Raw genomic sequence first — 21,839 nt, 5'->3', positions numbered from 1 at the left:
TCTAGTACAGTGTTGAACAGAAGTGGCAATAGTGGGTGATCTTATTCATAATCTTAATAAGAAAATAAGAATTCACTTAACTACTTTTCACTTGTGATTATAATATATATGTGTGCACGCACATAAACAACACGTGTGTGCATATATATACAAATATAAAAACAAAAAATACTAAAATATTAAATAATACAAATGTATATTTGTATTATAAATGTTATGATAGAGATGTTTATACATATAAATCATATAACAAATTATATAAATATCTAAATACATAAATGTCAAATCATACATACATATATTTATACATATATTACTAAATGAATAGCAAAATCACAATCAAGAGTGAAAAGTTAAGCAAATTCTTATTAGAATTATGAATAAAATCACCTGCTCTCACTACGTCTATTCAACAATGGAGGTCTTAACATAGCAAAGCAAGAAAGGATTAATAAAGGAATAAGAAAATTTGAAAGGAAGTAATAAAACAGTCATTACTCATAAGACTATTTGTGTGAAATACCTAAAAGAAACTGTATTTAAATTATAAGAGTTCACAAAACTCAGAAAATTTTCTGGCTTAAAAAAAAAAAATTCAACTGAATTTATATTCCAGCAACAAACAGAAACAAAACATTTTAATAATATTCTTTGTAATGGCATCAATAATTCATGTATGTAGAAATAAATCCAAAGAGGTACAAGAATTTTATGAAGAGATCATCAAACTTTATTGAAGGGCAATAAAGAAAATATAAATAAATGGAGATATAGCATAGTCACTGATTTTAAGACTACAGGATGTAATATCCCCTTAAATTGATCTATGGATTCAATTCAACCTCAAACAAACTGCATTAGGTTTTTGTTTTTGAAACTTGACAGGCCAATCTTAAAATTTAAATGGAAGAACGGAGGGTCAAGAACAGTCCAGCCATTCCTGAAGAAGATGAACAACATGGGAGACTTGTCTTGCAGAGATCTTGGAATATGATAAAGGTATAGTAATTAAGCATGCAGAGTATTAGCACAGGAATGGATAGAATGACAAATGAAATAGTTTAGAGCATCCAGAGCACACAACAGAAAAACAAAGAAATCTGAATTTTGACAGAACTAGCTGTGAGGAAAAGACAGACTTTGTAGTAAATAGTCTGACGACTGTATGGAGGAAAATCTGTACCTCTAACTCACACCATACATAAAAAAAAGAAAAAAAATTATGCAAAGTTAAAAATTTAAACAAAATTATAAACCTTTCATATAGCAAAGGAGAAGAATCTCTATGAGCTTGCAGTAGGGGACGATTTCTTAAATAAAATACAAATTATCCAAACATAAAAGGTTGATAAATTTGATTCTATTAAAATCAAGAACACCTGTTCATCAAAAGACATACAGGTATAAAAAGACAAGTCATCAAATGGGAGAAGATATCTATAGAATACAAATTATTTGTATTCTGAATATGTAAAGGAATTCCTATAAATCAATAAGAAAAAGTAAAAACCCAGTGGAAAACTGGGCAAAATTCTTGAAGAGGAACATCACCAAATGTTCCATCACTAAATGGTAAACAATTATATTAAAATATGCTTAAGCTCAACACAATGAAATATTTCATAAAATTGGCACAATTTTAAAATTTGGCAATATTAAATTTTGCTGACAACGTGGAATAACTTGAATTTGTTTATACTTAGTAGCAGAGAAAAATGGCAAAACTGCTGTGTGAAATAATGTCATCATCTAATACACTTGAAAACTGGCATAAATGAACAATTTAACTTCTAGGTATATTTTCTAGATGAAACTCTTACACATGCTCATCAGACTACATGGAGAAGAAGGTTTATACTCATGCTGCATGTAAAAACCTGGAAATAACACAATGTCCATTAAAAGAAAACTGGAAAACTATACAAGAGTGAAAATGAATGGGTTATAGGTACATTTAACAAAATGGCTGCTTTTCAGGAATGAAATACTAAGAGGGAAAAGCAAAGTGTGGGTAAATTTTTACAGTATAATTCCATTCATAAAGTTAAAAATCTTATGAAGCTAAACAATACAATTCTTAGAGATATAAAAATATGTGGTCAAATTATTAAAAAAAGCAAATCTTTGAGATAAAAGTGAAATATATGGGATTGGCAAGGGGTTCACAGGGAACTTTAAAGATAAATGGTAATGTCCATTTTTTCAAACCAGGTGTTAGGTTCATGGGGTGCTCACTTCATTTCTACTCTTCATACCTAATGCAGTTTTTTTTTAAGTTTTGTTTTTTTGTTTTTTGTTTTTAATCTTCTCAAGACTTGATAAACAAAGTACCTTTCAATGTCATCTAAGAAACTGTCTGGGCCACTTACCTTGGCTCTCTAGGCCCTTCCAGACCAGGCCTCCTCTTAGTTTCTAGCCATCTCTCTCCATACTTCCCTCCCCATTTTACATTCCTATGGCAGTCACACTTGGCGTTTTTTATTTCCTTGAACACACAATACTATTCACTTAGTCTGGAATATTCTTTCCAATTTCACTAGCTTAGTCAATGCCTTACTTCCTCTGAGAAACCTTCCCAGAATCTCCCCTCACCAGCTCTTTTCTTAGGTTAAGGGAACCTGTGCCGAGTTCCCACAGCAGACTGTATTCACCTTCTCATTACACTTAAGTCCTTTATTGCTACTGTTGTCTGTCTTCCTGTAGTAGGCTATATGTGTGGTGACAGCAAATACCACTGCTATCTTGCCCACTGTTAAGTCTACCATATAACCCAGTGCCTGGAATTAGGCAGCACCTGAAAAATATTCCTTGATGAATAAATGAATAGATGAATTAATTCCTTTTTGTAGACACCCATTCTTTCTACTACTGTATAGACCTAATAGTTAAAAAATTATTTCTTTTATAGAATCTGCCTCTGTCTCCCTGCAACTTCACTCAGTTCACACTTATGCTTGAACTGCCTTCACAGAGCAAGGTACATGACAGGTGATTAAATTTGGGGAGAACTGGCCTCAAATGAAGAGTCAAGAGACTTAGCTTCTGGTACAGACGGAAAAGCTGTCCATCGACAGATGAATGGATAAAGAGAATGTACACACACATACACACACGCACACGCACATGCACACACACACACAATGGACTACTACTAAGCCATAAAAAAGAATGAAATAATGCCGCTTGCAGCAACATGGCTGGACCTAAAGATTATCATACTAAGTGAAATAAGTCACAGAAAGACAAATACCATATGATACCACTTATATGTGTAATCTAAAATATGTCACAAATGAACTTATTTACAAAACAGAAACAAACTCACCGACATAGAAATCAGATTTATGGTTACCAAAGGGAAAAGGGGGCTAGGGATAAATTAGGAGTTTGGGATTAACAGATACAAACTACCACATATAAAAAAGATAAACAACAAGGTCCTACTGTATATCACATGGAACTATATTCAATATCTTGTAATAATGTATACTGAAAAAGAATATGTATACATATATATTTGTGTATATATGTGTGTGTATGTATATGTATGTATGCGTGTGTGTGTGTGTGTGTGTGTGTGTGTGTGTATATATATATATATATATATAACTGAATCACTTTGAAGTATACCAGAAACTAATACAACATTGTAAATCTAGTATATTTAAACTTAAAAAAAAAAAAAAAAAAGATCTCAGGACCAGATGACCTCACTGGTGAATTTTACTAAAAATTTATAAAAGATTTAATACCAATCCTTCTCAAACTCTTCCAAAAAAAACAGAGGAGAGAACACCCCAAACTCATTTTACAAGGCCAGTATTATCCTGATACCAAAACCAGCAAAGGACACTACTTGAAAAGAAAACTATAGGCCAATATCCCTAATGAATACAGGTGCAAAAATTCTCAATAAAGTACTAGCAAACCGAATACAGCAGCACATTAAAAGAATCACTGACCATGATCAAGTGGGATTAATCCCTGGGATGCAAGGATGGTTCAACATACACAAAATAAATGTGATACATCACATTAATAGAATGAAAGAATCATATGATCATCTAAATAGATGCAGAAAAAGCATTTGACAAAATTCAACATCAAAATTCACTCATAATAAAAAATCTGCAATTAGGCATACTAGTAACATATTTCAACATAATAAAGTCCATAGCTAACATCATACTCAGTGTTAAGTAATAAATTTTAATGGACTTAAGGTTTTTCTCTTTCTCTCTCTCCCTCTCACCCCACAACCCCAGAATTTCTCCTAACAACTTCTTTACCTGAACTCTGTTTTTCCTTTCCACTTCAACAAACCCTCTTCTTTCTTTCCAGCCTTTTAAACATCACTTTTTGGATTCAGTTTATCAGCTGGATTAACACAGGGACAAATACATGAACTCCCCAGAAACAAGCTAAAAATGGAATGAAACCACCTCCCTGTATGGGAATCATAGATAATGATTCTAACTTTTACTGGCACATGTGTAACATTTTTGTTGAATGAAAAGTAGTGAAATACGATTAAGATTCCAACTTGAAAAGACTGAATGAGAAGGCCTCCGGAGAGAGCAGAGAGCAGAAGCAAGAAGAACTACAATCCTGCAGCCTGTGGAACAAAAACCACATTGACACAAAGATAGACAAAATGAACAGGCAGAGGACTATGTACCAGATAAAGGAACAAGACGAAACCCCAGAAAAACAACTAAACAAAGAGGAGATGGGCAATCTTCCAGAAAAAGCATTCAGAATAATGATAGTGAAGATGATCCAGGACCTCAGAAAAAAAATAGAGGCAAAGACTGAGAAGATGCAAGAAGTGTTTAACAAAGACCTAGAAGAATTAAAGAACAAACCCCTACAAGAATTAAAGAACAAACAAACAGAGAGGAAAAATACAACAACTGAAATGAAAAATACATTAGAAGGAATTAATAGCACAATAACTGAGGCAGAAGAACGGAGAAGTGACCTGGAAGAAAGAAGGGTGGAATTCACTGCTGCAGAAAAGAATAAAGAAAAAACAATGAAAAGAAATTAAGACAGCCTAAGAGACCTCTGGGACAACATTAAACACACCAACTTCTGCATTATAGGGGTCCCAGAAGGAGAGGAGAGAGAGGAAAGAATGGAGAAAATATTTGAGGAGATTATACTTGAAAACTTCCCTAACATGGGAAAGGAAATAGCCACCCAACTCCAGGAAGCTCAGAGACTCCCAGGCAGGATAAATCAAGGAGAAACAAGCCAAGACACACAGTAATCAAACTGACAAAAATTAAAGACAAAGAAAAAATTATTAAAAGCAACAAGGGAAAAACAACAAATAACATACAAGGGAACTCCCATAAGGTTAACAGTTGATTCCCCAGCAGAAACACTACAAGCCAGAAGGGAGTGGCATGATATACTTAAAGTGATGAAAGGGAAGAACCTACAACCAAGATTACTTTACCTGGCAAGGATCTCATTCAGATTCGACAGAGAAATTAAAACCTTTACAATCAAGCAAGAGTTAATAGAATTCAGCACCACCAAACCAGCTCTCCAACAAATGCTAAAGGAACTTCTCTAAGTGGGAAACACAAGAGAAGAAAAGGACCTACAAAAACAAACACAAAACAATTAAGAAAATGGTAACAGGAACATACATATCAATAATTACCTTAAATGTGAATGGATGAAATGCTCCAACCAAGAGACATAGGCTTGCTGAATGGATACAAAAACAAGACACATTTATATGCTGTCTACAAAATACCCACTTCAGAACTAGGGACCCATACAGCCTGAAAGTGAAGGGACTGAAAAAGATATTCCATGCAAATGGAAATCAAAAGAAAGCTGGAGTAGCAATACTCAGATCAGATAAAATAGACTTTAAAATAAAGAATGTTACAAGTGACAAGGAAGGACACTACATAATGATCAAGGGATCAATCCAAGAAGAAGATATAACAATTATAAATATATATGCACTCAACATAGGAGCAACTCAATACATAAGGCAAATGCTAACAGTTACAAAAGAGGAAATGGACAGTAACACAGTAACAGTGAGGGACTTTAACACCTCACACCAATGGACCGATCATCCAGATAGATAGTTAATAAGCAAACACAAGCTTTAAATGACACAATAGACCAGAAAGATTTAATTGATATTTATAGGACATTCCATCCGAAAACAGCAGATTACACTTTCTTCTCAAGAGCACACGGAACATTCTCCAGGATAGATCACATCATGGGTCACAAATCAAGCCTCGGTAAATTTAAGAAAATTGAAATCATGTCTAGCACCTTTTCTGACCACAACGCTATGAGATTAGAAATAAATTACAGGGAAGAAAATGTAAAAAACACAAACACATGGAGGCTAAACAATTCATTACTAAATAACCAAGAGATCACAGAAGAATTCAAAGAGGAAATCAAAACATACCTAGAGACAAATGAACACAAAAACATGAGGATCCAAAACCTACAGGACACACCAAAGCAATTCTAAGAGGGAAGTTTAGAGCAATATACCACCTCAAGAAACAAGAATTCAAAATAAAAAATCTAACCTTATACCTCAAGGAACTAGAGAAAGAAGAACAAACAAAACCCAAAGTTAGCAGAAGGAAAGAAATCATAAAGATCAGTGCAGAAATAAAATGAAATAGAAACAAACAAAAAACTAGCAACGATCAATAAAACTAAAAGCTGGTTCTTTGAGAAGATAAACAAAATTAATAAACCGTTATCCAGACTCATCAAGAAAGAGAGGGAGAGGACTCAAATCAACAAAATCAGAAATAAAAAAGGAGAAGTTACAATGGACACCACAGAAATACAAGCTTCATAGGAGACTACTACAAGCAACTCTATGCCAATAAAATGGACAACCTAGAAGAAATGGACAAATTCTTAGAAAGGTATAACCATCCAAGACTGAACCAGGAAGAAATAGAAAATATGAACAGACCAATCACAAGCAATAAATTGAAACTGTGATTAAAAATCTTCCAACAAACAGAAGTCCAGGACCAGATGGCTTCCCAGGTGAATGTTATCAAACATTTAGAGAAGAGCTAACACCCGTCCTTCTCAAATTCTTCCAAAAAACTGCAGAGGAAGAAACACTCCCAAACTCATTCTATGAGGCCACCATCACCCTGATACCAAAACCAGACAAAGATACTACAAAAAAAGAAAGTTACAGACCAATATCACAGATATTCACCTGCATCTATATATAGATGAATATAGATGCAAATATCCAACAAAATACTAGCAAACAGAATCCAACAACACATTAAGAGGATCATACACCATAAGCAAGTGGGAATTATCCCAGGGATGCAATGATTATTCAATATATGCAAATCAATCAATGTGATACACCATATTAACAAATTGAAGAATAAACACCATATGATCATCTCAATAGATGCAGAAAAAGCTTTTGACAAAATGCAACACCCATTTATGATAAAAGCTCTCCAGAAAGTGGGCATAGAGGGAACCTACCTCAACATAATAAAGGCCATATATGACAAACCCACAGCAAACGTCATTCTCAATGGTGAAAAAGTGAAAGCATTTCCTCTAAGATCAGGAACAAGACAAGGTTGTCCACTCTCGCCACACTTATTCAAAATAGTTTTGGAAGTCCTAGCTATGGCAATCAGAGAAGAAAAAGAAATAAAAGGAATACAAATTGGAAGACAAAATAAAACTGTCACTATTTGCAGATGACATGATACCATGCATAGATAATCCTAAAGATGCCACCAGAAAACTACTAGAGCTAACCAATGAATTTGGTAAAGTTGCAGGACACAAAATTAATGGACAGATATCTCTTGCATTCCTATACACTAACAATGAAAGATCAGAAAGAGAAATTATGGAAACAATCCCATTCACCACTGCAACAAAAAGATTAAAATACCTAGGAATAAACCTACCTAAGGAGGTAAAAAGACCTGTACTCAGAAAACTATAGGACACTGATGAAAGAAATCAAACATGACACAAACAGATGGAGAGATATACCATGTTCTTGGATTGGAAGAATCAATATCGTGAAAAGCAATCTACAGATTCAATGCAATCCCCATCAAATTACCAGTGGCAGTTTTTACAGAACTAGCAAAAAAAATCTTAAAATTTGTATGGAGACACAAAAGACCCTGAATAGCCAAAGCAATCTTGAGGGAAAATAAATGGAACTGGAGGAATCAGACTCCCTGACTCAGAGTATATTACAAAGCCACAGTAATCAGGACAGTATGGTACTGCCACAAAAACAAAAATATAGACCAATGGAACAGGTTAGAAAGCCCAGAGATAAACCCACACACCTATGTCAACTAATCTATGACCAAGGAGGCAAGGACATACAATGGAGAAAAGACAGTCTCTTCAATAAGCGGTGCTGGAAAAAACTGGACAACTACATGTAAAAGAATGAAATTAGAACACTCCCTAACACCATACACAAAAATAAACTCAAAATGTATTAAAAACCTAAATGTAAGACTGGACACTAAAATTCTTAGAGGAAAACATAGGAAGAACACTCTTTGACATAAATCACAGCAATATCTTTTTTGACCCACCTCCTAGAGTAATGGAAATAAAACCAAAAATAAACAAATGGGACCTAATGAAACTTAAAAGCTTTTGCACAGCAAAGGAAAGTATAAACAAGATGAAAAGACAACCCTCAGAATGGGAGAAAATATTTGCAAATGAATCAACGGAAAAAGGATTAATCTCCAAAATATATAAACAGCTCATGCAGCTCAGTATTAAAAAAACAAACAACCCAATCAAAAAATGGGCTGAAGACCTAAATAGACATTTCTCCAAAGAAGACATACAGATGGCCAAGAGGCACTTGAAAAGCTGCTCAACATCACTAATTATTAGAGAAATGCAAATCAAAACTACAATGAGGTATCACCTCACACCGGTTAGAATGGGCATTATCAGAAAAACTGCAAACAACAAATGCTGGAGAGGGTGTGGTGAAAAGGGAACCCTCTTGCACTGTTGGTGGGAATGCAAATTGATAAAATCACTATGGAGAACAGTATGGAGGTTCCTTATAAAACTAAAAATAGAATTACCATATGATCCAGCAATCCCACTACTGGGCATATACCCAGAGAAAACCATAATTCAAAAAGACACATGCACCCCAATGTTCATTGCAGCACTATTTACAATAGCCAAGTCATGGAAGCAGCCTAAATGCCCATCGACAGACGAATGGATAAAGAAGTTGTGGTACATATATACAGTGGAATATTACTCAGCCATAAAAAGGAACAAAATTGGGTCATTTGTAGAGATGTGCATAGACCTAGAGACTGCCATACAGAGTGAAGTAAGTCAGAAAGAGAAAAACAAATACAGTATATTGATTCATATATGGCGAATCTAGAAAAATTGTACAGATGAACCAGTTTGCAAGGCAGAAATAGAGATACAGATGTAGAGAACAAACGTATGGACACCAAGGGGTGAAAGCAGGGGGGTGGGAGGGGTGGGATGAACTGGGAGATTGGGATTGACATATATACACTAATATGTATAAAATAGATAACTAATAAGAACCTGCTGTATAAAAAATAAATTAATAAACACCAAAAGAAAACAAAGAAAATATATTTAGAGGTTAATTTATTTATTCAATTTGTTCATGCATTCATATAGTGAATATTCATTGCCTGACCGCTACAGACATTGTTTCAAGGGTTAAAGATACAGCAGTGAACAAAATACACAATGCCCCAGAATTCATGTGATATACCTTCTAGAAAGAGGGGAAGACAAATGCATGAATATGTATCACCTATATAATCCTTGCCCCAAAACTGCAGAAAAATCTTTTCTTTGACAATGATAATACCCTGGATGAAGTATTCTAGATGAAAGTACATATTTTATCAATGTGTATTCCAGTCTGGGGATACTCTCAGAATTCAAGGGAAAATATCTTCCAATGACTTTATACCCAGAGAAAATATTAGTCTTTTGAATTTACATGTCACCCCAGGGCCACATTTTAAAAACATACTTATTTGAAAACTAATTGCCTTCATTTTACTAGTAAGTGCTTTTATTTTTTTTTTCTTTTTGGACATTTCAACTGGGTACTTCATAGTCTACATTTCTTCAAAGTCAAAGCTATTCTCTTGTTGCAAGGAAAGACACCTTTGGCAGTTGTATTAAGTCTTACAATAGGACACAAGAGTGCCATTTAGTACACCAAGCCAGTACTGTTTAGCAGCCTTATAACGGAGTCCCTAACACACCTGGGAAATCTGATTCAGCACCTGCACTATTGTTTTAGAATTTCTTCCCAAAGGACACATTTTCTGCAGGTAATGAGAAAAATACCTTGAAGACAGAGAGAGTTTTCAAATTTTGAGGAACTGCACTGAGGGAGATACGCAACAAATGACTGTTGAGAATCTTATCCCTTGAGCAAAAATTCTGCTCCTGCGTTTTATGGCAGGAAGTAAAATGTTGGCAGAGAGATGGAAGAAGGCTGTCCATCAAGCGTCTGTCAATTTAGCCACCGAAAAGGTCATCCCAATGACAATTATTCTTCCAGCTGCTATCATATTAGGAATTTTTTACCAAAGAGGTTTTTTAAACTCCACAGAACATCTGAAAAACTGAACAATCTTACCTAGGAACTCTAAAAAAATCACTTCAGAATGCTACGAAGGATACATAATAATATTAACTGCACACTTTAGAAATATAAACATGCTAAAGATAGTAACTAATTGCTGGATGATCTCCTTTTACTCTGAAACAGCTATCCGAGACCCACAAAAAAGGAATGCCGCCATTCCAGGGGTTGCCACGCTAGTCTTTACATTTAGTTTGATGTATTACAAAACTAGATTTAAGAGCTCAAAGAAAGGTTAATATGATTTACACTAGAGAAAGTGATGATTATTACAAATTAATAATTGCCGATGCTGAATAAATCACAATTTAGGGCTGACTTGGGCTATCCATAACGCTTCAAAGTTCCATCGACAGGTTTTAAAGAACAATGATTCAGAAGCTTATTCTGAGACCACTATTCCCTGCGTACTTTGCTGACTTATGTATCTGAAGCCTCTGAGGTCCTTTCAGTCAGCAATGGCACCGGACAGGGCTTAGTGAAGTAAAGGAATCCAGGAACATCTGATTTGCCACCAGAGGCCACTATCAAAGTCAGCAAGAGATACAACAGATCTGGCACATCCATGAAGGTCTTCAGGATACAGCCCCAGCTACGCCCTTTTCAATACAATCCAGTTATTTCTCCTCCACGCATCCTTTGTCTATTGCATGTACGCCTCCCAAACTCTTCACAGATATTCCCCCCAAATGAAGCCAGTTTCGTACATGGGGCTCCATCAGTTGTTTCCACTTCCTTCGAGTGCTTTTTTACATTTAATGACACTGGCATGAGAGAGGTCTTCTGTTACTGATGTAAGACAGGGTGGTAGATGCTCAGTACAGTTTCAGCAAGACTTTCTGTCCACTTAGTCAGACTCCAGCCACGTTCATGTCCATGGTGCATGACAAGAACGCAACCATCGTCAAATCTCCTCTTTTCTTACAAGATCTTGGTGAACTGTGCATGCTCCCTTGAGCTCAATGACTTCCCATGTTCCATTTAAATTAATCAACTGTGAAACCTTTCTTTCCAGTACATGATACCAATAGGGTCTACTCAACCACTTCGGCGTTTAGGCTTGGCATCCAAGTTCATACAAATTATCATTCTTCAAAAAGATGAGTATTACAGATTGCCTAATTTTGCTATATGGGCTTTGATGTGTAATTGTCACAGGAAGGAAAGTCGAGAGAGATGATAAGAGGGAAGGAAGAAAGGAGAGGAGGACAGAAAGAGGATGGAAGGGATGGAGAGAGAAAAAAAAAAGGAAGGCTTGAAAGAAAGAGAGAAGGAGAAAGGGAAATTAGAGAGGGAGGGAGACTAAAGCAGAGTGTTCTTAATCTGGGAGCCTACAATGTCAACCTTGGTTTTGGGGGCAATGCCTAAAACCGTTACTAGATGTTCCAAATACTATAGACAAGGTTTTGTTGGTGTTGGAGCTGTGGAGGATCGTCTGCTTAAACACTTCGTGAATTAAGACACCACACAGTCCTGTGGGGTGAGGATGGAACAAAGGTGGAAGCATTCTTTCCCCCCCATGGTTAGTCCACACCTCCTAGACATCACTTCTACCAGCTCGGTAGTTACACAGGGCTCTCAGTTTATGGATCCACACCACTAAACCCCTCATCTAAGTGTATAACTGGATGGAAGGAAAATAGTCTTACACCTGCAATGCAGAAATGACCCTTCTCTAACCACCATATCTGAGTTCTCAAAAGAAAGCCCATTCTCCAAACTCCAGGCCCACTCCATTTTCTGCTACTCAAACACTTCTCAGAAAAACTGACACCTTACATATACAGTAACATCACTTTTTGGCTTACCTGTTACACACATTTGTCTTTTATATTAATGTTATTAAATACAGAAAGGGAACTTCTACTTCTCCTAGGGGCCCGGGCTATGACTGATCTAAATTTGAAGCTCCATGAAATCATTTTGCCACTTCTTCCCTTGAGTCTCACCCAGTTTTAATTCCATTCCATCCTCCACATGAAACTCCAACATTTTCAGTGATAAAGTAGCAGCATTTATACATCAAAAAATATGTGAAAACTATTTTAATTATTCTCAGTGATGAATGAGAAGATTGAAAAATCTTGACTGATATTAATATATTTCAACAAAGATCTATTAATACTTGTCCAGTATGTGAGTCAAGAGCTTTGAAAAGGAAAAGTATCTTTTATTAACTCTTTCGCTAGTTTGGCCATTACACTGTAAACACAATGAAAATTTCCTCAGATCTAGAAAAAAGTTTTTTAAATAGTTTTGATTTAGTTGCTTAACAGGTAATAAAACAATTGAATATTTTCTCCACACAGGCTGAATTTTTCTTCTCCAAATTACCAGCTATATTCATTGGTTGAATTGAATAATATCAGACTTTGACTTTCTTATATTTTTACTTTCCTTAAAAAGAAGTATCTTCCTTGCCATCTTCCTTTTCCCCCTCCAACCATACAAAACACACACATACACACACACTTTTGGAGGTATTCTTTACCAAAACCTCAGTCTGAAACTTCATGAGTTTTAACCCATGATACACACTCAATTGATTAGGATCATGGTATAGAGTTAGCAAGTATATTTGCTCAAGATTCAATAACACCAATATTATTTCAGAATGAAACTACCAAACAAGGAAATTCTTACATAATGTCTAAAAATCATCAGACCCAACAATCAGCTAGACAACCAAAAATGCACTGCCTTATCAGAATTTCTCAGTATCAACCCCTCCAGCTTCAAGACACTGTGTTAAACCTCAAGTAACAACTTGAGGAAAATACTCAAGCTGTGTCTACCTACACTAAGTCAGGTGGAAAATAGAGGCAGTTGTCCGGATAATCCAAGCAAAACAAGACAGAAAGTACCCCCACTGCTTTATACTTCAGGTGAAGTATTTTTAGTTGTGCTAGATTTAGATAATTGCAGGGAAATCATTACAGATGCACACAATTTGTAAGTCTCCCCTTAAGTAAAATCAAACACACACACACACAAAAAGACAAGCCCTACAGAGTACATTACAATTCATAAAACAGACTAATGTTCATTAGATACAATGACTAATTTCTTTTCAGGTCTAAATATTTAATCCCTGAGTAAATATACACAGTCTATTTAATACTGAATTGTTATACATCATCTACAGGCAATGATATAGTTTCTTCCCCCAGTTCAACAGGTTTAATTAGAAAACTGTTTTTCTTCCTTTTGTTATACACTTAATTCAAATCCTCAAGCTTGACTTTCAATACTGTGAGTGGTGAAGTGACTTGGTATTGGTGTGGAATATGAACCAGAACTCTCATGATTCAGGAAAGCAGTTTAGGGGGCAGCTGAGACATGTCGCCAAGTCCCTGCCCTGGTGTGCCTAACTTAGGTGGACCTAGGGGGACTCTGTGACTGTTCTCAGAGCTGGCCATGGTCAGAGTCATTCCTGAGTCTCCCTGCTTGTTCTGTGAGTTGGAAAAAAGAGAGTGAGCAGCCCCTCCAAGCAGCTGACAAGTATATTGCAAGCAACTCCTTACCAACAAGAAGTACTTAATTTTGAAAATGATTTATCTTTAAAAAATATAGAGTGGTTTCAAGTTTCTCTAATAATGTCCCTCACATTCCTTTCCTACTACTTGTATCCTAATGTGCCCGCCTCCCCCCCACCCCCCGCACCAAATTTAAAATGTTTTATATGGGGCTTCCCTGGTTGCGCAGTGGTTGAGAGTTCGCCTGCCAATGCAGGGGACACGGGTTCGTGCCCGGGTCCAGGAAGATCCCACATGCCGCTGAGCCTGCGCGTCCGGAGCCTGTGCGTCCGGAGCCTGTGCTCCGCAACGGGAGAGGCAACAGCGGTGAGAGGCCCGCGTACCGCAAAAAAAAAAAAAAAAAAAAAAAAATGTTTTATATGTACGTGTGTGTGTGTGTACAAGTTTTATGTGTACAACATAGTTCAACATCTGTATACACTACAAAGGGATCAGCACCACAGGTCTAGTTGTTGACCCCCTTCACCCATTTTGCTCGCCTCCCCCAAAACCCCTGGTAACCACTAACCTGTTCTCTGTATCTATGAGTTTGTTTTTATTTTATTTTTTATTTTTTGTTAGATTCCATATGAGTGAAATCATATGGTCTTTGTCTTTCTCCATCCAACTTATTTCACTCAGCATAATATCCTCAGGTTATTACGCTATCCATGTTGTCCCACGGATTTCCTTCATTTTATGGCTAACATTCCATCATCTATATGTATAATCTCCCACGTCTTCTTTATCCATTCACCTGTTTGTGAGCACTTAGGCTGTTTCTATATCTTGACTATTGCAAACAATGAGCCCAGAGGTGCATGTATCTTTTCAAATTCATGTTTATGTGTTCTTTGGTTAAATACCAGAAGTGGAATAGCTGGGTCGTATGGTAGTTCTATTCTTTTTTTTTTTTTTTTTTGAGGAATCTCCATACTGTTTTCCGTAGTGGCTGCACCAATTTGTAGTCCTACCAACAGTGCCCACATCCTCTCCAACTTTGTCATTCCCTGTCTATTTGATAACAGCCATTCTAACAGTTATGAGGTGACATCTCACTGTGATTTTGATTTGTATTTCCCTGATGAATAGTGACGTTGAACATCTTTTCACATACCCGTTGGCCATCTGTATGTCTTATTTCAAAAAACGTCTATTCAGATCCCCGGCCCATCTTTTAACTGGGTTGTTTTGTTGTTCATGTTTTATAAAAACAATTCAACCATCACAATAATTCAAACAATGCAGAAAGAAATACAATTTTCCTTTCTCCCCTTCACCGTAGGGTACAATTTCCCAGAAGCTACTATCTTATATTCTTTTATAACACTTCCATTTTTTACTCTTTTGGTGTCTAACTGCATATATACATGCAGCGTTGATTCCCTGCTGTGAAGGATAAGGACTTTTCGTCATCTACAATACCCTTCCCTCTTTTCCTCTAAACAATCTTCACTACTTTTACTTCCTCACCCCCTTCAAGTTTTCACTTTGGTGCAATTCTGTTTAACGCCGGATGCACATTCTCACTGAACACCCTCAGTTCTTATTCTGCTTTAGCATTCTTCCAAAACTAGAATCACTTTCTAACATACTATATAAATAATTCATTTATTATGTTTGTCTTCTCCCAGTAGTATGAAAGCTACATGCGAGCAGGAAATTTTTGTATTTTTGTTGTCTTTTACTGCTATATTCCCAGCACCTACAAAAATGCCTGGCATATAGTTAAGTGTCCAATAAATATTTGTCGAATGAATCAATTTTCGATAGACATTTTTATTTTTAGTATCTACACTTGCCTGCCCCATCAAGTTTAGCCTGAATCTCTCACCATCCCACAGTGGAAGACAAGGATACTAACAGGCCTACACATTCTACAATATTTTGTGGGTTTCTTCTATAGTGTTTATCTGTTTTGGTTGCAACAGGTAAATCAACTGTTGTAAAGCATTCCATTGTCTGAATACACCAGGATTTATTCACCATCTTATCACATGAGCTGTTTTCGTTTGGGGACTAGTAGGAATAGGTATGCTGTGATGTCTTTTGGTGAATATATATATTCTTTTCTGCTGAGAAATTACCTAGTTTAACTAGAATGAGAATTGCAGAGTATAGGCAGTGTTCAGGTTCAACTTTAGTGGATACTGCTCAACAGTTTTCCAAAAACGTTGAACCAACTTAACCTTGAGTTAGCAGTGTCTGTCTAGTTTACTATACAGCCTCACCAATATTTGATACTGTCTTTCTCATTTTAGTAATTTCTGGTAGATCTGTAGTGTTGTTGCATTAAAGATTTTTTTAAACCACCTTTTTATTTTGGATTTTTAACTTATAAAAAGTTGTAAAGATTGTGCAGAGAATATCCAGTTTCTATGTTAACGTCTTACATAACTATGATACCTATGTCAAAACTAATAAGTTAGCATTACTGCATGACTGTTAACTAAGCTACAGACTTCATTTGGATTTCACCAATTTTCCCACTACTGTCTTTTTCTGTTCCAGGGTCAATTCAGGACACCACATTTTTTCTAGTCATCAAGTCTCCTCTGGTCTGGGAATTTTTCTCAGCCTTCCTTTGTTGTTCATGACTTTGGCAGTTGTGAAAAGAACTGGCCGAACATTTTGTTGAAAGCCCCCAATTTAGGCTTGTCCAGTGTGTTTCTCAAGATCAGGCTGGAGTTATGGATTTTCGGGAAGGGCAGCACCACAGTGAAATGCTCTGCTCATCACAGTGTATCAGGGGACATGACCTCAGCTGACTTCTCCCTGGTGATGGTAATCTTGATTAGTTGGTTCAGGTAGTGTTGGCCAGGTTTTACTGTACTCTTATTACTTTTCTGTTTCCATATGCTATTTTTGGAAGTGAGTCACCAAGCCCAGCCCACACACAAAGGGGAGTACCTACATGTATTATCTACAGAACTCTTCTGTTAAGAAAGATGTGTTCCTTCCCACCACTACCACCATTAGCTGTTCAATCATTTATTTCTACCACTATAGACTCATGTAAATTTACTTTATATTTTAGGTTATAAGCCAATACTACGCTATTTATTTTGATGTCAAATTTGCAATGCGGTTTTAATGTCCTTTCCGTGAAGATTAATGAAGTTGAACATCTTTTTAATATATTTACTGGCTATTTTGTGAAGTGTCAGATTAGAGTTCTTTTCCATTTTTCTATTGAGTTGTCTGCTTTTCTCTTATTTGGGGGAGTTCTTCATATACTCTGGGCATGGCCCTCTGTTGGTTATATGTATTACAAATATCTTCTCAGAGTCTATAGCTTTTCTTTCTCACTATTTTAATTGTATCTTTCTATCAACAGAAGTTGACATAATCCAATTTATCCAAATTATTCCTATGAGTAGCACTTATGCCCGATTTTACAAATAAGCCTAACTCCAAAGCTATGCATATAGTCCCATTTCTTATATGTTGCCTTCCATAGTTTGTGTATGTTTATTTTATTTTTTGTTTTGGTGTGTTTTTTATTTTTTCTATTTCTTCATCTTTAGATCTACAATCTGTCTAGCATTGATTTTTGTATAAGGTGTGTGGTTGGGATTTTTTTTTTTTCTACAGATACTGAAATGACTTGGCACCATCCCTTCCCCACTGCACAGCAGTATCAAATCTAACAGAAAACAAATGGCTGTATCTGTGAAGGTCTGTTGCTGGAAATGTCTATCCTATGCCATTCATCTGTCCTTGTGCCAAAATCACACTGAATCAACTACTATAATTTTATAAATCTTGATAATTGGTAAGGTAGTCCTCCGGCTTTTTTGTTCTTCTCCAAGACTGTCTAGTCAATTCTATCCTAGTGCCATATTTTGAGTCGTTGTTCCCTTAAATGTCTGGTCAGTGGTGGTTGCCCATTTATATTTCTGAATGAAATACTCAATTGCTTAAGGACAACAAGTAGCTTCAGTTTTTCCTGCCAATACCTGGGTCTTCCCTGAACAAAGTTCTCCTCTGAATGAGGCAGGTGACATGGTAAAGCACATTTGCTGACAGGTATCACTGTGACAAACATGCACAAGAAGCAGGGAGCAAGGCTGTCCACCTCCACCCCAAGCCATCCCTCTGTGCCAAAAGGAGGAAGGGTTTCCTGAGAGCACCCCAAAGTCTGAGCCATCTATTAATCTGCCTATTCACTTTCCATTTTTCCCCCTTCCCACTTCCAGTGTTTTTATTACCCTACCCCCCCCCCACTTTATTGTTACTTAAAATGTCATTTCTATAAAAGTTTGGGAAGGAAGAGACACAAAAAAATTATATTCAATGCACTTTTTTGTGAACTGAAAGCCACTGTGCTTTACTGATTGAGTTAAAAAAGGTAGTTGAATTATAGTCAGCACAACAGGAATATTACTTAAAGGTAGACACTACATTTCAGTGTGTGGTAGACAGAAATATCACCCATGTTATGTCTCAATTTAAAAGAAAAGGATGAGGGAATTATGGCACTGAATTGTGAACACCTTGAAGAAAAAAGTAGATTTTAATGATTTCTATATTCCAGTAGATGAGTTCTACGCCAAACATATAATCAACTGTTCCTTAACTTTAAAGCATTATTCACCTTATAAAAAGTCACCTCAGAGACACACAGACTAAGTATTTGTGTTGTGTGATCTCCATGTTGCTCCCGGGAGCCACTCCCCAGTTTCTTAAGCCCTGTTCTGGTCCCAGGAGGCTGACTTCCACTCAGTAACTCAGCACATCACACAGACCAGTTTCCCTTTGGCTACCTGTAGGGTTTGGCCATGAGGAAGCAACAGCAGGAAATAAGAGTGTAGGAAGAGATGAGTGTGAGGATGTTTACGCCCATCTCTGCCAGCTCCACCTTTGAACATAGTAACTGGACAAGCTTAGGTCACAGGTTCTGATCCTGTAATTCCTCTCTCCCACATCTGCAGTTCTTACTAGATTGGTAAGAACTGTCTCTCTTTTCAAGCCTGGGCTAGTAAGAGATCTCATTTTTTTCAGAACTTGAGTGCCTCACTTTCATAAATAATCCCATTATTAAATTCTCTTCAATTACATCTTTGAGCATGCCATCTGTTTCCTGCTGGCACCCCAACTCATACAGTATTCTAGACCAGTTGGATGAGGGTAACAACACCAAAAATGTATTCTTATTCCCTTGTGTAAAGGTATTGTCAAATATGAACAGCATGCGCTTATCAATTCTAAAAGAAAATCCTTATGAACAATATGCTAAATCAGGATGAGGACATAAAAGTTAGTACTTGAGTTAAATAAGGATAAAAAGAATCAAAGCAATTACCCTCCTACAAATCTCTAAAAACAAGTGCAAAGGTATTATTTGAAGACTTTGCAGCAATTAAATTACTCTGATTAATGTCCCTGGGTATTGTTTTGGCTGCAACAAACCATTTTACTATGTATCTTGTAAGCCTGAAGAGAGGAAAAATTCATTTAATGTTGTGGCTTAGAAGAAGGCATAAGATGACCAGAATCTACATTTATGAAAAAGAGAGAATATATTGTTATGGGCTGAAAGTTAAAAATGTGAAAAAGGGAGAAGAAAGGTTAGATCAAAGTATCAATTATATAAACTCAGGGAGATTGTATAATTTTCTTCCAAATGATCAGTAATAAGTACAATGATGAAAACAGCAATAGTGACTAGTACTTATTTACCTCTTATTATATGGCAGGCACTATTCTATTTTATATCTACATACATACGAGTGCTTTTTTTTTTTTTTTTTTTTTGCGGTATGCGGGCCTCTCACTGTTGTGGCCTCTCCCGTTTTGGAGCACAGGCTCTGGATGCGCAGGCTCAGCGGCCATGGCTCACAGGCGCAGCCGCTCCGCGGCATGCGGGATCTTCCCGGACCGGGGCACGAACCCGTGTCCCCTGCATCGGCAGGTGGACTCTCAACCACTGCGCCACCAGGGAAGCCCCATATGAGTGCTTTTGATGCTCACAACAACTCCATTTGATCATTACTAATATTATCCATTTTACAGATGAGAAAACTGAGGCAAGGTGATGTTAAATACTTGCCTATGATCACCCAGCTTGTAAAGGACAGAGCTGTATCTGACTTGTGCAGTCTTGCTCCATGACTTGGTGCTCTTAATTTCTATACTATACTGTCATAAAGTAAATATGTAATATATAATGTATATCCTTCTCCGTCCCTTTTTTTTTCTGGAAATAATGCATTGCCCTTTTGCTTCTTTAAGATATTAAGTCAAATATATTCAGGTTACATTTTGGATACAGAGAATACAACTAATTTTTAAGAAGATATGAATTACAGACAAGAATTCTGCTTAAGCTCACATAACTTTTCACCTTAAAAAGACAGAATGTTATATCAAATTGATGACAACTACCCAACAAATGCTAAAACACTATCTTTCAAAACAGGGCATTAAGAAGGCAGTTGAGGAAGGTCTTTTAAAGAAAATTAATTTTTGAGTAAGTTTTCAAAAAGGTCTGAAAAGGGAAAAATCCCCACAAAACTCATTCTGTAAACTTCTTTAAGGAAATCTTCCAACATGGTCAAAATGCACCTTCTCAGTGCAGCCCACAGTGTAGAAGAATTCACATGACAATCCTGTTTAGACAATCCAAGCAGTCACCTGGAGAATGGTATTGTGAGTCAGAAGAACAGAGGGACTGAAAATAGCACTTGCTTAAACTTTCCGTATAGTGTACATAAATTAGGCTGAGGTATAGCCTATAGATTTGGAGAAGAAAAGATCACTGTTGGGGTCTAATCGGTAATTTATATGGTCCTCAGTGAAAAAGAAAGGGTGGGTCAGTGAACTCTACCTCCTGGCTAGAGCATATCTAATTCTTCTGAACAGTACATTAGCTCAACTCACCAGGGAAGAAGTCTGGTCTCCAACTTCACTACCTAGGATTAAATGAGTACATTTGACAAGAGCATCTTTGGTGAAAAGGCTAGACAGATGAATGGATAGATAAATAAATATTCATCCATCAACCCATTAGGTCCTTGGAGACCTCACTTGGGCAGCTCAGGATGTTGGTGGTAGTGGAAAGACTAGGGATCCTGGTTATTTCTGGTCACCTAATAGGAGATAAAACTAGCACTGCCCAAAATAGAGTCAATAAAAACTGTAGCAACACAAACTGGAACTATTTCCATGAGCCTCTCTATCAACCAAAGACCCAAAGACAATTAACCAGGCTATAAGGAGATGTCCCACATGACAAATGGCACACACAGAAGCTTTTGTGCACGTCTAAATTTATTTATGTGGTAAGATCTTTCTTTAACTGTAAGGGTTTCTAACTGCATGCTCTGTATTATTATAACAACAGTTGTAAATTATAAAAATGGAAACCTAACCAAGTTAAGAGACTCACTTAGCAATTTATCTTAAGTCAACTAGATTGTAAGCTGCTTGAGAATGAGTTCATGACTTGTATTATTTTATATTACTCTGGTAGCCTAGCTAATACTTTTCATCTATTGGGCCAGTAATAAATAACTCTTGAGTAACTGAAGTCAGTGATAGTCACACCACCGGAGCACTGGCTCCGACAGACTGATCGGACAGACTGATTTCCACTGCTATATTCTTAAGCA

The 21,839-nt window shown here is 36.5% G+C and overlaps 1 protein-coding gene across 1 annotated transcript in view; it reads right to left on the bottom strand.

The window, feature by feature from the left end:
- PARD3B (par-3 family cell polarity regulator beta) overlaps window positions 1–21,839 on the bottom strand; it is a 1,037,324-nt gene that overhangs the window by 621,838 nt on the left and 393,647 nt on the right. The window lies entirely within an intron of this gene.

Source organism: Orcinus orca, chromosome 7 (assembly GCF_937001465.1).
Source record: "Orcinus orca chromosome 7, mOrcOrc1.1, whole genome shotgun sequence".
Taxonomy (NCBI): Eukaryota; Metazoa; Chordata; class Mammalia; order Artiodactyla; family Delphinidae; genus Orcinus; species Orcinus orca.
Note: the sequence above shows the minus strand (reverse complement) of the source record. Positions and strands in the feature narration are given on the sequence as shown.